Raw genomic sequence first — 17,344 nt, 5'->3', positions numbered from 1 at the left:
CTGAGCGACTTCAACCCTTTTTTTAGGGTTCCGTAGCCAAAATGGCAAAAACGGAACCCTTATAGTTTCGTCATGTCCGTCTGTCCGTCTGTCCGTCTGTCCGTCTGTCACAGCCGATTTACTCGGAAACTATAAGTACTACAGTGATGAAATTTGATGGGAATATGTGTTGTATGAACCGCTACAAAAATATGACACTAAATAGTAAAAAAAAAGAATTGGGGGTGGGGCCCCCCATACATGTAACTGAGGGATGAAATTTTTTTTTTCGATGTACATACCCGTGTGGGGTATCAATGGAAAGGTCTTTTAAAATGATATAAAGTTTTCTAAAAAACATTTTTCTTAAAGTGAACGGTTTTTGAGATATCAGCTCTCAAAGTCGTAAAAAGTATGTCCCCCCCCCCTCTATTTTTATAACTACGGGGTATAAAATTCTAAAAAAAATAGAGGTGATGCATGCTAATTAACTCTTTCAACGATTTTTGGTTTGATCAAAGTATCTCTTATAGTTTTTGAGATAGGTTGATTTAAGCTACGGAACCCTTTGTGCGCGAGCCCGACTCGCACTTGGCCGGTTTTTTTTTTTAATAGTCTGTGTATTTTCCCACTGCTGAACAACCCTTTAGCCGGCAATATTTTTCAATTTTAAATAGGTCTAATTCGAGCCTGATTATACTCGGGCTTGGCAGCTAAGGGCGCCTTCAAATTAGTCGCTATTTGTCGCGCGGAAGCAGCGCTGCTGCAGCGCTGCAGCCGCGCTGCTGTCTAAATTCCATATAAATTATTAACGCGCGACTGCAGCGCTGCTGCGGCGCTGCGACCGCGCATCTTTTAAATTACAAAATTTATATGGATTTTGACAGCAGCGCGGCTGCAGCGCTGCTTCCGCGCGACAATTAGCAGCTAATATGAAGGCGCCCTAAAGGGTGTACCAGGAGGGTTACTCTATACTGACGAAAAACGAACGAAAGGGAGCTGCCGTGCAATCTCGAGAGAGTCAAGTTCGTTCGTTTCTTCGTTTTCCCCAGAACCCGTAGCATACATTTTCACCGCGAACGTGAAGTAAAATTCATCGAGTAATTTGGTATGAAAATATGAACAGCGCTCCTGGCGGTCGGTAGCAGAACTAAAATTTTCACACAAAATTACTCGATGAATTTTACTTCACGTTCACGATGAAAATTTATGCTATGACCAACCGTTTAGTGTCCACCATTTCTGCACCATATATCATCAATATTGTATATGCAATAAAAACTTAATTAATTAACAAATATAAAGAACAAATCTTGCGAAACATTAAGAAAACACATTTATACTTTATATGTTTAAATTTTCCATCAAGGATTATTGAAAAGATGCATATTCATGAAAAACTCAATGAAAATATTATATTTAGTCGACTGGTGATCATTTCATCACACTGCAGGTCTTACACTATACTATACTAATAATAGTCCTTGTGATTTGACTCATTCAATATTTAGATTGTGTGAATGAGAAATAATATTTTCTAATATATTCCTTGTGATTAAAACTAAATAACTAAATTATATATTATTTACTTATACAAACCGCCATGAAATTATGATTATGATAATCGCCGGCGGAACCTTGAAAACTACCTATGCCTGTCATAAATGTAACGTAATTTTCTTTGTTTTCCCTTCAATACTTTGCGTGTCATAAACACAGTTATCTAACTAATAAATAATATGAGGGTAACATGACATAAAACATATTACTAAGTTAGGTTGATGACGTGTTTTCAAGTCTATTTCTAGATTGCCTAACCTTGTCATTTACCTGTATCGATCTTTTGAAATCTCAACTAAGTTACTATCTGTCTAGACATAATGATGTGATTAGTTTTTCTTAATAAAAATCAACAGTAGAAAATTATTTTGAGGGTATGTTTCAGGGTTTTAAGGAACACAAAATCTAGTAAAGACCTCATCATAATCGTGATTACACAAATAAAACTGTAATTTTAGGGTCATCTTTACTAATCCTAATCCTAACTATCCTAACTAATATTATAAATGCGAAAGTAACTGTGTCTGTCTGTCTGTCTGTCTGTTACTCTTTCACGCCAAAACTACTGAACGGATTTGAATGAAATTTAGTATACATACGGTCAAGACCCTAGGAAAGAACATAGGCCATAGGAAGTACATTTTATTCAGGAATTCCCACGTGAAAACTTTTTAAGGCGAAGCGAAGCGCGCGGGCACATCTAGTGTAATTTAAAAACAAGCATGTATAAAAAGGTCAATGTTTGAGGAAATACATGGTTGGTAGTATGAATGTAATATTTATGTGTTTACGAGTATTTTATGAACTACTTACTCATACCGGAAGGAAGCCAGTTTACGAGTGCTGCGATGTGGACTGTGAATGCCAGGAGAGCTATTGGATTCTTAAAAAAACATAGCATCTTCATTGATGAATGTCAATGTTAAAGTATTAGGTAATTTTTCACATATGTATTCCGAGATAAAAAATAAAATTGGCCTAGCATTAGTACAGTTTTAGAGCTACGCTATAACAGACAACGCACGAACAGGCAAACGCAGCGTGGGACGCCCGCTGGACTGACGACCTTAGGCGGGTAGCCGGTAGTGGTTGGATGAGGAAGGCCGAGGACCGAGTGTTTCGGCGCTCCTTGGGAGAGGCCTATGTCCAGCAGTGGATGATTATTGGCTGATGATGATGATGATGATGATGAGACAACAGACATAAACAGCCACATACATCTTAAAAAAAAAAAATTAAATAAAAAAAAATGGTAAAACTACGGTATTTTATGTACTTTTCAAAGGGCCTTTCATGCTGCATATCATCAGATCAGTGTGAACTTTAGCCTTATTGATAAAAAAGCCTATTCGTGCCTAATACCAATTTCCCTTTTCTTTCAGTCATTCATAAAACATTTATGTTTTTTGTTTACGATCGGTAGTATGGGTACCTATCTGTTATTGTTAGAATTTTTTTTTATGTAAAGCTTGTTTCAGTAAAAATAACCATGTTAATATTTGAATGTATTTTATGATCGTTGTTTTGTTGTCGCAGCTAGTTTGCGCTAGTGCTATCGAATAATAGTTCCCCAGGAATACAAATGGGAATACTTAGTTGCATTAAAACTGTAAGTTTAAAATGCATAAATGTATACTTTTTTATGTTTTGTAGAATTACATCAAAAACTGTATAATATAAATAAAATGTCATAAAATAAAGCAATAAGTAACAAAATTTTGCATTATATATACATACTAGCTGTTCCCGCGCGCTTCGCTTCGCCTTAAAAAGTTTTCCCGTGGGAATCACGGGATAAAAAGTAGCCTATGTTCTTTCCCAGGGTCTAGACCGTATGTATACCAAATTTCATTCAAATCCGTTCAGTAGTTTTGGCGTGAAAGAGTAACAGACAGACAGACAGACAGACAGACAGACAGACAGACAGACACAGTTACTTTCGCATTTATAATATTAGTTAGGATTTCGATTTCTATGGATATTATTTCCCGAACTACTGGAACGAATCAAGTCTGGCTACCAAACCACTACGTAATGAACGATGTCTGAATGATGTCAGTCGGAGTGGTTGTAAGGCTCTATAATAATACAAGTATAAATGAGTAAGAACTCTTGTAAAAATACCCTTCATTGCTCACATACAGAAACAGTTTCACAAACCTAGAACAGAAAATAAATCGTATAATCGGCGGATTTATTACTAAATAGTAATCTCTTCCAGACAACCACATAGATAGATTGAGTTTTTTTACGTAAAATAATGAGAGCGAGTGCGTTTGTATTTTATATTGTTGACAAAAATGCAGTATGGAGTGCTGACCTACTATCAGAGTGTTGTGCAACTGAGAACAGTTGTTCTTTATTTGCTTTAGCAATATATATTATGGGGTCGAATACACAACCTGTGTTCACAACAACGGATGTTGTGAATGCGTTTTCAGCTCTTTCTATTGTAGCAACGAGTGATTAATTCTAATTATAGCAAAAGTTGGAAAAAACTGGAAGATCATTCAAGAGCGAGAGTTACTTAATCATTGCTTTCCCAACTTCTAGTACGATAAAGCAAGAGAACAGTGGAATTACATGCTGTTTATAAGATTTAGTCCGTACCTACCTCAAAACGTGTACGATACCTTGTAAGTCTTGGGAGTGAGTTTATCTGCGTTAATAAAGATGACATGCAACCCGGTCAGATCAACACCTTGTACTAAAATCATAACCCATGCATACTATATTAGAAATTAAGAATTAGGTACTATGTAATCTAAAATACAAAACTTTCCAACACCACCAGATAGGTGGTTAAAGTAACAACATTACAACATTATAAAGCAGTCATAAAAAATATCGTTAAATAATTATTAAAACATAAGCGCAGCATCTTCGCTTTCACACGTTATTTCTCACGTTTGACAACTGTTCCGTTTAGTTGTTTCGCCGCCATAGGAAAGAGTTCAACGCACTTCCGGCCTGTCAGCGCATCGACCAATCAACACCGGCGAGCGTGCTGTTCATTAGGTCGAGGCTAGTTGGGAACTAGCGTGGTGTTGGATGGGTGTTGACGCGCTCTCGTGATGAGCAAATTTTACACGACCGGCACCGGTCGAGTTTTTGTTGCATGTTTTGATTTACTGAATGCTAATGTTTGATTAAGTAACTTGGCTATTTTTATGTTATGGGATACTTTCATAATTTACCTAAGTAGTAACCCATTCACAGATAAGTGTAAATAAATAAATGTGAATGGGTTTTAAATATATTCGGCTTTGTAATTGTAAAACCATCGTAGATGTAGGTACTGTATGACTGCTGATACTTATTTGAAATTCAGCGAAAACGCAGGGCTATAGTATAGAAGCACATTTTAAAATACTTTCGTAAAATGAGAAATTAACGAAAATAAAAATTTACGTTGTCGTATGTTGCATCTCAAAATGACTACAATTATGTTTAAAAATAGCAGCTAATGGAAATGCTCGTGAAAACACGCAAATATGAGTCATTTGTACCGTTACCGCCACATCTTGCAGGGAGGGGTTATCGCGAACCGGCCGGGAGCTAATACAAACCAGTTTCAAATTGTGTTAGCTGTTTGACTTAATGTTAAACGGTTCTCGTTATTTAATCCTTTAAGTATTTATTAGTAGGTTTAACCGTAGAGCTGAAATTAGAATGTGCGTTCTCCAGCTACGCTATGTAAGATGAAAATATAGGTTTAAACATAGACTATTAGGTGTGTCTAGATCTATGAAGCACTATGTAGAGAATGTATTGGAACACTATGTAATTATAAGTATGTATCGTAAATAAAACTTTCAAAGCTCGCAAAAACTATGAGCTTTGAAAGTGCAGCTAATTTCTCTAAAGCCACCGGGCTACGCTGTTATTCTAAATGACATGCCTATAAACAGATTTATTAGCAGCAAATAACAATAAATTCCAATATCTGCTGCCCACAATATCTGGCTTATCTATTATGCCATCAATCGATAGCCAACGTTGGGCGGCCCGACCGGTTGTGGTGAAATTCGAAATTCGCTCGCGGCAAAGAGTTCGTATATCACATTATGCTTTCTACTATCCAACACCTGATGTCATGTTACGTAAGAAGGTCAAGATCATAGGCCGGCTGGCCACGCAGTCTATGGTCTATGGTAATACATTTGTTTCTTTTTAATAGAGAAATTTCTGTCTGGCCAGTCGTTGGCAATCGAAACGTGTGTGGTCTTTTGAAATTAAAAGCGTGGAATTTTATTCATCAAATATACATAATACTTATGTTGCGGTTATACCATTACCACTAATTAATTTTGTTATTTTCTTCTAAGGAAATTAAGCGCTGAAGCAATTTTGTTGTTTAATAATAAAATCTTTCAATGTCATGTGCAATTATAAAACCTCTCTTGTAACTAATTAGTAACATTTAATTTCCCATGACATAATAGCTTTCTAATAGTGCAGCGTCAACCTCATACGGCTAATTTGTTTAAAAAGTTACCCAACAGGTTAGAAGGTTTTATCACCTTACGCTTGTTTAACTTAACCAAAGTATTTTGTGTGCACTTTCTTCAGATTTATTTGACAGCTGTCAGGTTTGACGTTTGATTACTGTCTGTTCACCGGGAGAGCGATTCTCGACTAGTAATCGATCTCTCTAGTCGTGTGCATGTTTATATTGTATTGTTTTTTTTAATGTATTCTGTGTTCCCATTGTTATTGTCTATGCTCTGCTTCCTCTCATAGTTGGCATGCGGGTGAGAAAACGTTGCGTTAAATAAATTAGTTTACATTTATATAGGATTTGTTATTGACTTTCTTTTCATCTTTCTTTGTCTGTAAAGTAAATTAACATCGTCTATAAATAACTTTGCAGACCTTGCATGGTGGTACGGTTTCCTTTATATTTTACTAAAGCGTACATCCTCAAGATTTTGTTGTTATAAAATATACAACGACATACTATGGACGCTAAATACGAAATATAGACAAGACTTCTAGACAAAACCTAAATGTATTAAGACCCGGTTTGTTAAAAAACTTGTCATATACCTACTGGTCGAATTTATCGAATCAAACATAAAATATCCACATCGGAACTGAACAAAACAAACTCACATTCTCGTACGTAAACCTCTAATAACAAAAGTAAAACATATGTCGCGGAACATTTTATTACAAGGCATCACTCTAGCTTACGAAAAATGAAGTTTCTAATTGTGGCTGAGCCATCTACGACTCTATCTCATAGTAAACGTACCGATTGGAAGACAGCTCTCGATCGTATTTTTTTCGTCAACATAGAGTAACCTCCAGTAGTGAAGAAGAAGGAACTTCGCGTGATGCGAGATGCTCCTGCGAAACTACGTTACTATGATAATTCGCTCGAGTTGGGTAGTCACTGTGATCTCACGATTGCAAAGCAAAAACGGGGTTTACACGATTAAGGTAAATCGGCATCGTACAAAACTTACTCTCTGTATAGAAATTCATAGAAAAGTTCGTCCACTTCATCGGCAATGCCCACGCCGTTTATTCATACGTACGAAACCGATAATATAAAACATAGAGCATAAAGGCTCCTACACACTTTGCCGGCCGGTTTTAGGGATCTCGTATCCAGTACTGCTACTCTTGATACGCAAGACGGTTATTCATATTGCGTTAATATTGTGCTCGAGTCAGAACCAATTTCAATTTAGATTTGGTACTCTAGACGTCTATTTGGTTACAATTCGGTTTCACTTAAAATTTGGTTACGATTGTTTGAAACTTTTTTTACGAGTTTGTGAAAGAATGAATGAAAAGGAAAAAATAACAAAAACTGTCGTGAATAGTGTCAAGTTGACACTATCGAAGCGTCTGTAGTCGAGCGGGCTTCAGTGATCGTAACTGATCACTGAGGTTAAGCAACAACTGGCACGGTCAGCCATTGGATGGGTGACCGACCAAAGAACCACTTGAAATTGGTCCTTTTCATTCATTCTTTCACAAAGTCGTAAAAAGAGTTTCAATCAATCGTAACCAAATTTTAAGTGAAACCGAATTGTAACCAAATAGACGTCAAGAGTACCAAATCTAAATTGAAATTGGTTCTGACTCGAGCACAATATTAACGCAATATGAATAACCGTCTTGCGTATCAAGAGTAGCAGTACAGATCGGTTGGTATATATACAAGTGATAATAAATATATCTTTATTCATAAAATTTTGCTTATTTTTTAAGAAGCTCGGCCAGAACCGAAGAATATATCACAGTGACTGAAGGAGATCAGAGAGTTTAAATAATATGTTGTAGGTATATTCGGTAGTTCGGAGTAGGGCCCCTGATATTCGTGCGTGCAGCGATCATATGGTAGCCCTTTACATTTCCTTTCAAATAAGGTAATTGCTCAAATTATTCACAATCTATCTTCCGATTCTTCGACTTCGATTTAAGTTTATAATTTAGTTCCATTTTATGCTTTGAGAAAAGATGACTGGCATATAAATTGAACGATCTTTTAAATTAAAGCCAATTTATTTTAAGTTTGAGCCCTTAAAAGCTTTGTTGAATATAATATTGACTGTATTTTGTTTCAGTCGCACAAAAGAATAATGCGAGTTGATTGCAATCTGTACAGAGCGGTATGCAATGTCACACTCTGTATAAGATTATTGTCAATTAGAGATGTCAGGATGTCAGGGTGTCAGAATGAATACATAACCGATACGTATAAAGGTCTATAATGTACTAAAGCTTAAACTTATAATAGTCGTAAATGTAATAATCGTGTATTTACAAAGATGTCACGACTTCCTTAATTGAGGGCGCGCATGTACGCGCTGTCATCAAATAGTCTCATGTATGAGTGGCTCATACATACTGCCACCCAAGAGAACGAAAGCTACCTAGGTTAACTAATTAACTGAATCAAGGTTAAGTCTAGTCTTAAATATTTACATGTCATCACGTTAGTCAATGTGCAGTAACAATAGTTTAGTGCAAGTTAGTTCTATTCCTAACTATAACTAATTACAAGATCTAATGCAAAATGTCTTAATCAAATGTCACTGTATGGTCTATCATGAATGAGGACGTCGATTTATTTAGATTGTTCAAAGATTGATTTGAGTCACGACACTTCACTGGTGAGGCTACTTGTATATGACAGGGCACTACCTCATTAGCAACACTGCACTTGCACTCACTCACTCCCGGCCTCCGCCGGGTCATCTCGATCGGAGGCTCCTCTCGCGTACGCGGCCGCTTCTTGCATCTTTGCTTTAATTTATACAGGGTGTACAAAAGTATCACCGCTACTAGTGCTGATGAAATACTGTAGTTCACGATGTGGTGAGGTAGCTCATCATTAGTAAATAGTATGTCAATTTTCTGTATTTCATTGTATAATTGAGTATGTTCTGTGTTAACTGTATAGTGTGGCAACGTCGTGTTGATAATCTCATTCAGTGGGGATGATATAATATAAGGTTTTATTGTGTCAATCTTCATTTTCATAACACAGCCCTGACCTAGTGCAATGATTCTCATGCATTGTAAGCGTTTCGTCGATACTCCAGCTGGGCATAAAATGCGAACGTAGCATTCCTGGCAGCATGTAAACAACCAAGAGTCGCGTGCGTGTAACTTGACCTATGTGTCTGTGCATTTCTTTGTCTCAGACCGACAGTAATTAATGTCATTTGGTATTTAAAATCAGACGCATGTCGCATAATGACTCATGTGTTTTGAGGCTGTACACGGGGTTTTCTAAGGGCCATAGCAATTTGTTGTCATTCTGCTTAATGCAGATTTAGATGTCATTTTCTGTTATGGTTATAAAATTAATAATAATATAATAATAAATGTCCCGGTGTCAAAACGACGTCATCCTCAGTACATTCATACAGAGCCTCGAGTTAAGACAAGCCTCAATGTGTCAAAAGTGTCGAGAACTCTTCTAATGTCAATACTTGCTTCGGATGACGCTTCATGCTGCGCACGGCAGCTTCCCAAATTCCCTGCAGGTGAGATTATTGAGAATGTCAGGAACCGTGGGAGACTGCACACCTTGCACCAGTGGTCTCCGTCGGCGGCCGAGAATTAATGTCATGTTGCAAGTAGAACCTCTCCTAGGCTCCACAATGCTCTTGTCAAAAAATAATATGTCAATTTGTCATTTGCACTGCAATTGTGCTGTTACTGCAAGTGGAACCTCTCCTAGGCTCCACAATCATCTTGTAAAAGATATGTCAATTTGTCATTTGCACTGCAATTGTGCTGTTACTGCAAGTGGAACCTCTCCTTGGCTCCACAATCATCTTGTAAAAGATATGTCAATTTGTCATTTGCACTGCAATTGTGCTGTTACTGCAAGTAGAACCTCTCCTAGGCTCCACAATCTTCTTGTAAAAGATATGTCAATTTGTCATTTGCACTGCAATTTGTGCTGTTCCTGCAAGTAGAACCTCTCCTAGGCTCCACAATTTTCTTGTCAAAAATATGTCAATTTTATTGAGAATGTCAGATGTGTCAAATGTAGAAATCATGTCAGTTTCATACGTCTGCGCCTGAACCGATTTTACGATACAATTATATGCAGTTTCTATTTCGGTTTGTGTCAAGTAGGCAGTTCTAGTAACATTGACCTTGCCCCGAGTAGCGGTAATGAAACGCGAAACCCAACACATGATTCGTACGCACCGGGTTATTGAACTGTGCTTCATCAGCATTTCTTCAATCAGCGGAGTTGTCATTTGAATTGCATAACCTTGATGTTTTTAGTGAAATAATCATGCGACTTGTCAGGGGATGTTTCTAATTTTACATGATTATCTTCTCCAGAGGTTGCTGATAGTGTCAATATGTTGTTGCAACTAGGCCTCTGTCTTTCTATGCGCAGAGTCTTTTTTGAAATTGTCGCGAGTTTGCGTATTTGCTGTTATAATCGCCTTTTGACGACTAAGCAAATTCTCCATAATGTCAGGAATGTAAGAATGGAAAGATCTTACTTGAATTGCGGCAGCTGCTGGCGTTCACTCACAACCTGGCGAGCGGCTGGTCTGCGGTGTGAACTGCAGCGCGGACCTCTCAGGAACCGTGGGAGACTGCACACCTTACACCAGTGATCTCCGTCGGCGGCCGAGAATTAATGTCACTAAACCCGTTTGCCGTACGTTTCGCGGGGTCCAGCTCGATAGCTCGAAGGACCAATGTACAGGGCCCTGAGTGCGAGTTTTTTCACACTCAGGGCCTAGAGCGGTGTGATCCGGCTCGAAGGACCAATGTACAGAGCGGTATGCAATGTCACACTCTGTATAAGATTATTGTCAATTAGAGATGTCAGGATGTCAGGGTGTCAGAATGAATACATAACCGATACGTATAAAGGTCTATAATGTACTAAAGCTTAAACTTATAATAGTCGTAAATGTAATAATCGTGTATTTACAAAGATGTCACGACTTCCTTAATTGAGGGCGCGCATGTACGCGCTGTCATCAAATAGTCTCATGTATGAGTGGCTCATACACAATCTTTTTGCAATGTTTTAGTTTTTATAATATTATCATTTAGAAATGCGTAGGCTTTTGTTTTAAACATAAGTAAGTACTGATTACTTTTTTAATTTTTAGAGGATACTACACACATGAAATCTATTTAAATTTTTACTTGTGTTTTAATAATTATTAATTACTTATTTTTATTTTATTCATATTATGGATTCAAAAAATTCTTGTGTCTATTTAGTTTGCTTTCTTCATAAAAGAACGTGTTGCTTACGCAAGGTAATTATGGCGTGTTATGACAGCGAGACAGTGTGCAAGGTCCTGCCTCGATTTTACTTTCAAAACTCGAATCGACTTTCGTTTTCACATCACGAGACCGATTTTAAGCATTGTATGCTTACGTCCTTTATGGTAATTATAACAGTGCTATACAAACAGAAAGATTCAATTGAATTTGTGTCGCAATACTGTAATTGATAGTTTGGTATAAGAATGGAGACACATTCCGAGGTGTATGTACCTATGTATTTACGATTCGTGCACTCTCATTTTAAACCGATTTTGAAAAAAGATTGAAGGTTTTCATTTCATCTATATGTACCTACGTATGTTTTATAAAAGTATAGGTACCGGGTTCGGTGAGTTACTTTATCTGTGCTGCCTTCCGGTAACCAATCTTAGGCCCGCGCAAACCTACAAATTGAGCAAAACTACACGCAAACAAAATGAAATGATCATACATACAGTACACAAAAACATCAGTAGTATAAAAGAACTTGCAATATGGGACCAACCCAGAAATAGCAAAAAAAACCGGCCAAGTGCGAGTCGGGCTCGCGCACAAAGGGTTCCGTAGCAGCAAATATAATATTACAGTTAAATCAACCTATCTCAAAAACTATAAGAGATACTTTGATCAAACCAAAAATCGTTGAAAGAGTTAATTAGCATGCATCACCTCTATTTTTTTTAGAATTTTATACCCCGTAGTTATAAAAATAGAGGGGGGGGACATACTTTTTACGACTTTGAGAGCTGATATCTCAAAAACCGTTCACTTTAAGAAAAATGTTTTTTAGAAAACTTTATATCATTTTAAAAGACCTTTCCATTGATACCCCACACGGGTATGTACATCGAAAAAAAAAATTTCATCCCTCAGTTACATGTATGGGGGGCCCCACCCCCAATTCTTTTTTTTACTATTTAGTGTCATATTTTTGTAGCGGTTCATACAACACATATTCCCATCAAATTTCATCACTGTAGTACTTATAGTTTCCGAGTAAATCGGCTGTGACAGACGGACAGACGGACAGACGGACAGACGGACATGACGAAACTATAAGGGTTCCGTTTTTGCCATTTTGGCTACGGAACCCTAAAAAAAAGCACCGACAAATAGAAAATGCGGCGGCAACAGCCAACGTATAGTGATTGTTCTGCGACCAAAGTACAATGTAGGTGTAATAGTCAGTTATTTGGAGTGATTGCTCTCATGATGAAACGGCTTTACGTGATGCGTGCAGGCAGTGGGTATAGCTCGTGGTACTAAGACGTGAGATGAGCTGGAGGGTTACTCTATACTGATGAAAAGCCAACGAACGAGAGCTGCCGTGCAATGGGCACGTTTATACAACGAGATAGAGTCGTGGCTAGCACAGCAGCGTTCCGTAAAGATTTTCGTCATATAGAGTGACCCTCCTTCTCTGATGTTATCTCAGCATTCGTATCTCACGTAGGAAATACTTTACGATGTATGAGTAGTTAGTGAACTTTTCCTGTGTGATTTTTCGGGGTTATTGGGAAATCAAAGCTATATATTTTTATACTATGCATTCCTATAGAATAAATGTGGTAAAATACTATTATATAGGGTCATTGGTAATTAGTGGCGGACCCGTTAAGTCGATTTCAATATGGGATGTGAAAGTGAATCATTTCTGAGATATTCATAATTTTAGAATTTTATATATATTTTTTTTAACTTTTAAGATTTATCTATAAGAAAGAAAGAAAGAAAGAAAGAAAATAATCTTTATTGCCACAGACGAAGTTTTACACTTTAAAGATGTACTTAAACCTTACCTTACAATTTAACATAATCTAATTCTTTTAATAGAGTAACACCTTAGTAACTATATCTACACATAATGTATCTGAGGCAAATGGCAACAGACTCAGCCATGTTGTCAGACATCCGTCTGAACAACGCTGATTTCCAGTCTGCTCCGTGTTTAATAAATATTTTATATAGGTACAATTACCTTATTAGTAAACCTAATGTTCAACTCTTTAACAAATACAATTATAATATTATGATAATGTTCAAACATTAAACTTAAAATTAAATTTATATACTATATTTATACTAATATACTATACTAATATAATATACTACTACTATATCTAATATAAATAAATATATATTTATATATATATGTTTAAAAATCTAATATAAATATATGTATATATGTTTCGATATCAGTTTATTTTTTTATGGTTGTACCTATATATTGTTTTTGAGGTCTCTATTTGTTTTAAAATTAGTATATTTTTCAACTTTAATTTGAAAGTACCAAATGACATACTCAATGTTTTTAAAGGAGGAGGAAGGTCATTCCAGATTTTCGATGCAGAGAACTTAAAACCTCCTCTGTAGTTAACCGTTTTATGCTCTGGTATCGACAAATTATTATTAGTTTTACTGCGTGTGTTTATATTGTGTGCATCTTTAGCCCAAGATAGTTTATCATATAAGTAGATCGGTTGTCCGGTTTTTATAACTTTTTTAATAAGTCCCGCTAAATGAAGTTCTCTTCTTGCTTTCATTTTCAAAATTTTCCGCTTATCTAGATATGGTGTAATGTGAGCACGCTTAGGTATTCTATAACAGAACCTGGCACAGGCATTTTGTACGCGTTGGATTGCTCTCTCGGTTTTCACATATAGCCGAGGTCCATAGTATGTCCATGTCCAGGTACAACGTCGCAATAGTTGAAGGGAGAAAGAACCAGCGACTCTGTTAAGATCTTGCGAACTTCTTCTGTCAGATAGTCCCGAATACCGTATAATACCTTTAGCTTGTAAAATGCATTTCTTACCAGACTGTTGACATGCTCCTCGTATCTCAACTCGCCATCTACATGGAGACCCAAATTTCTTACGGAATTTACTCTAGCTACAGTTTCGTTATTAATTAATATGTTGGGGTTATGTTTTTCTATTTGCTGACGTTGGTTCTTAGTTCCCATTATCAGACATTTTGATTTTAAAGGATTAAGAACAAGTGCATTCGTCTTAGCCCAATCAAAAACTTCTTTCAGATCACTATTAATCTTTTAAACTGCCGCTATGGTATTTTTAGGTTTGAAAGAATGGTATATTTGTGTATCATCAGCATATAAATGCACTTTACAAGTTTCGATTTGCTTTAATAGGTCAGTTGTATAGATGATAAACAGCAGAGGACTAAGAATCGATCCCTGTGGGCATCCACGTGACACATCTTTAACTTGCGAATTATTTATGTCACCTTGAATACTTTCTATAGTAACATACTGTTTCCTATTCGATAGATATGAGTAAAACCAACCGCAAGTTTCCTTAGACACACCATAGTATTTTAGCTTCGCAACCAGTAGCTTCACATTTATACAGTCAAATGCACGACTAAAATCCAGTAGCACCAAAACACTACCTTTCCCTTTGTCAGCACTACTTATGACGTCGTCGGTGACATGTGCCAGGGCAGTTGCGGTACCATGTCCACTACGGAAGCCAGATTGGATTGTTGGTAGTATCTGTTCATCCTCCATAAATTTACTTAGTTGAGTATGTACTACTCGTTCTATTATTTTGGACAGTACTGGCAATATACTTACGGCACGCAGGTCTTTAAACTCTTCCACTTTTATAGTTTTAGGGATTGGTTTTACCTTTGCTATAACCTATATTCCCCCAAACATCTGAATATATAATTATGTAGAGTGGGTACACAGGGTCATCGCATTCTCACAGTCAGTCCCACATATAGCTTCCAGGTAGCCAGGTCTATTGTCTTCTAGATCTCTGCAATCTTGAGTAATAGCCTCATTATAGGCCGGCTGGATGTTCTAGACTTCTAATAGACCCTATATTCTCGCCCAGTAATTTCGCCTTTTATGGATCAAAATCGATGCCGAGGCAGCATTCACGCTACCGTCGAAGCAATAACGATTATCTTTTAATATAAACCGTTTTTTGGGGATAAACTTAAAAAAAACTGGATAGTATTTAGACGACCGAATGGCGTAGTGGTTAGTGACCCTGACTACTGAGCCGATGGTCCCGGGTTCGATTCCCGGCTGGGGCAGATATTTGTTTTCGGGTCTTGGATGTGCCCGTAAAATGGCAATAGGCCCGCCCACTATTACATTAAGACTACACTTACACTCTGGCGAAAAGTGGGTGCAGCAATGCACCTCTGCCTACCCCGCAAGGGAGTACATTAGTACAAGGCGTGAGTGCGTGTGTGTGTGTGTGTATTTACACGGGTGCTATACTTTGTTCATCTTACTAATGCTTTTGAAAACCAACTTTACTTACCAGACGTAAGCGACCGTCAATAAACCATTAGTAAGATGGACAAAGTGAAGTTTTAATATCTGCCAAGGTATTTTCATTCGTTGTAAGTTTATACTTTTTTACCTTAGAAGGATTTGAGATTAAAGCCCAGTCGTTATATTCCCAGCCTTCTAACGTATATGCTAAATATAAATAAGTAGTCGAATACATTGCACCATCTGGCTTAGTATGGCCTTCGATCCTCTTCATCAAATATCTTATAATTATTATAGCCATATTTGGTCACACTTCTATAACACATAAATACATATTTCATACCAGAAAAAACCGATAGGGCTGATGGCGTTCAGTCGATAGGTGAGAAGTACGCAAAGGGCCTATAGTACGGTTTTTACTATTTACAAAAACTAAAAAAGTTTAGAAGTTCTTATATCATTTGCGAAAAATATTTTCGGATCGAGTGACTTATCGGATACTTAATATTCGTATACTTACCCCCTTATTCATAGAAAAGTTACAAGACGTTTTAACTAATAAACTGTTTTGTCCCTCTCTGTCAAAGAACAAATTGTTCTTTGTCGGAGAGGGACAAAACAGTTTATTAGTTAAAACGTTCTGTAACTTCTCTATGAATAAGGGGGTTAGTGTGAATACGTGGTTACGTGATCCGATCCTATTCGGACATCCACATAGCATATCTGCGGTACTGAGTTCATGCTCTATTTTATATCGGCTAGGATCAAATATGTTTGTCAGGCGAGCGCCGCTGCTTAAGGATTATTAATTGCCAATGTTCGGTGATGGTAGCCCCACAGTTTTTACGTCAGTTGGGGAAGCTCCCTTCCTACACACCGCTCAAATACAAAATACATACTAAGAAGTACGTGTAATGTTGTGTTTATTTCATTCATAAGTCGGGTTAAAAATGCAATAGTGAATGGAAACGCCAGGTGTAAGGCCAGTAGACTGTGTCGCGGTAAGCAGATAGCACAAGATCATGTTTCGTCTGCAGGCTATTTGCTTGTATCTTGATATTTTGAAACATGAGCTCAGTCGGTATTCTAGGTCTTATTAATAGTACTGCAGGTTTCACTGTAAACATATTGAGTTCTTACAATATCAATATGTTGCACCAACAACTAGGTAGGTACATTGCCGGATATCTAATGAGCGCATACGTTTTAGACGATGAATTTGTACATTCGTACCGCCGTTCTGCACTAATCTCAAGACCGCATTCATACTAACCATTTTCAAAAAGGTTTATTAAAAAGTTTAAAAATAAAACGTAAGCATATAAATCGTATAGGTACGGTCAGGTGCAAAGAAACCAAACCCCCCTCTCATACTAGCAATGCTTCTGAGGGGGGTCAGGTTTATCTGTCCCTTACTGTACTACATATTAATAGCCAAACCATAAATTTAAGTGACCACAGATTCTATATGGACAAGTAGATTTCGGCCACGAGATAAACTTGTCAGTTATTCCAAGCCTATCAAACGATCAGTTTTCCTCTCTCATTGAGGAAACCGTCTGTCTTCCTCAGTAACTCAGTATACAGTCAGACAATCACCAACCTGCAGGAAATCCTTAGGATCCATCATTAGTACCGCACGTGAAACCTTGAATAGATGTGTTTAGCCAACCGCGTCTCCTCGCCATTGTCCATCTGTTACAATCGGTATGAAAAACTATCTGTCTCGCTCATTAGCCAGGAGACAGAATGGGATAGATGTATGATTTCGGT

At 37.2% G+C, this 17,344-nt stretch overlaps 1 protein-coding gene and 1 long non-coding RNA gene across 3 annotated transcripts in view; one reads left to right on the top strand and one right to left on the bottom strand.

Moving 5' to 3' along the window:
• LOC105387211 overlaps positions 1-17,344 on the top strand; it is a 129,128-nt gene that overhangs the window by 27,860 nt on the left and 83,924 nt on the right. The gene's annotated exons all lie outside the window — the stretch shown is intronic.
• On the bottom strand, positions 8,249-11,059 carry LOC125491026. The gene is made up of 2 exons (XR_007268056.1): positions 9,737-11,059; positions 8,249-9,648 (listed from the first exon to the last, which is right to left on the bottom strand). It is a non-coding gene; the product is annotated as an uncharacterized LOC125491026 (long non-coding RNA).

Source organism: Plutella xylostella, chromosome 29 (assembly GCF_932276165.1).
Source record: "Plutella xylostella chromosome 29, ilPluXylo3.1, whole genome shotgun sequence".
NCBI lineage: Eukaryota > Metazoa > Arthropoda > Insecta > Lepidoptera > Plutellidae > Plutella > Plutella xylostella.
Note: the sequence above shows the minus strand (reverse complement) of the source record. Positions and strands in the feature narration are given on the sequence as shown.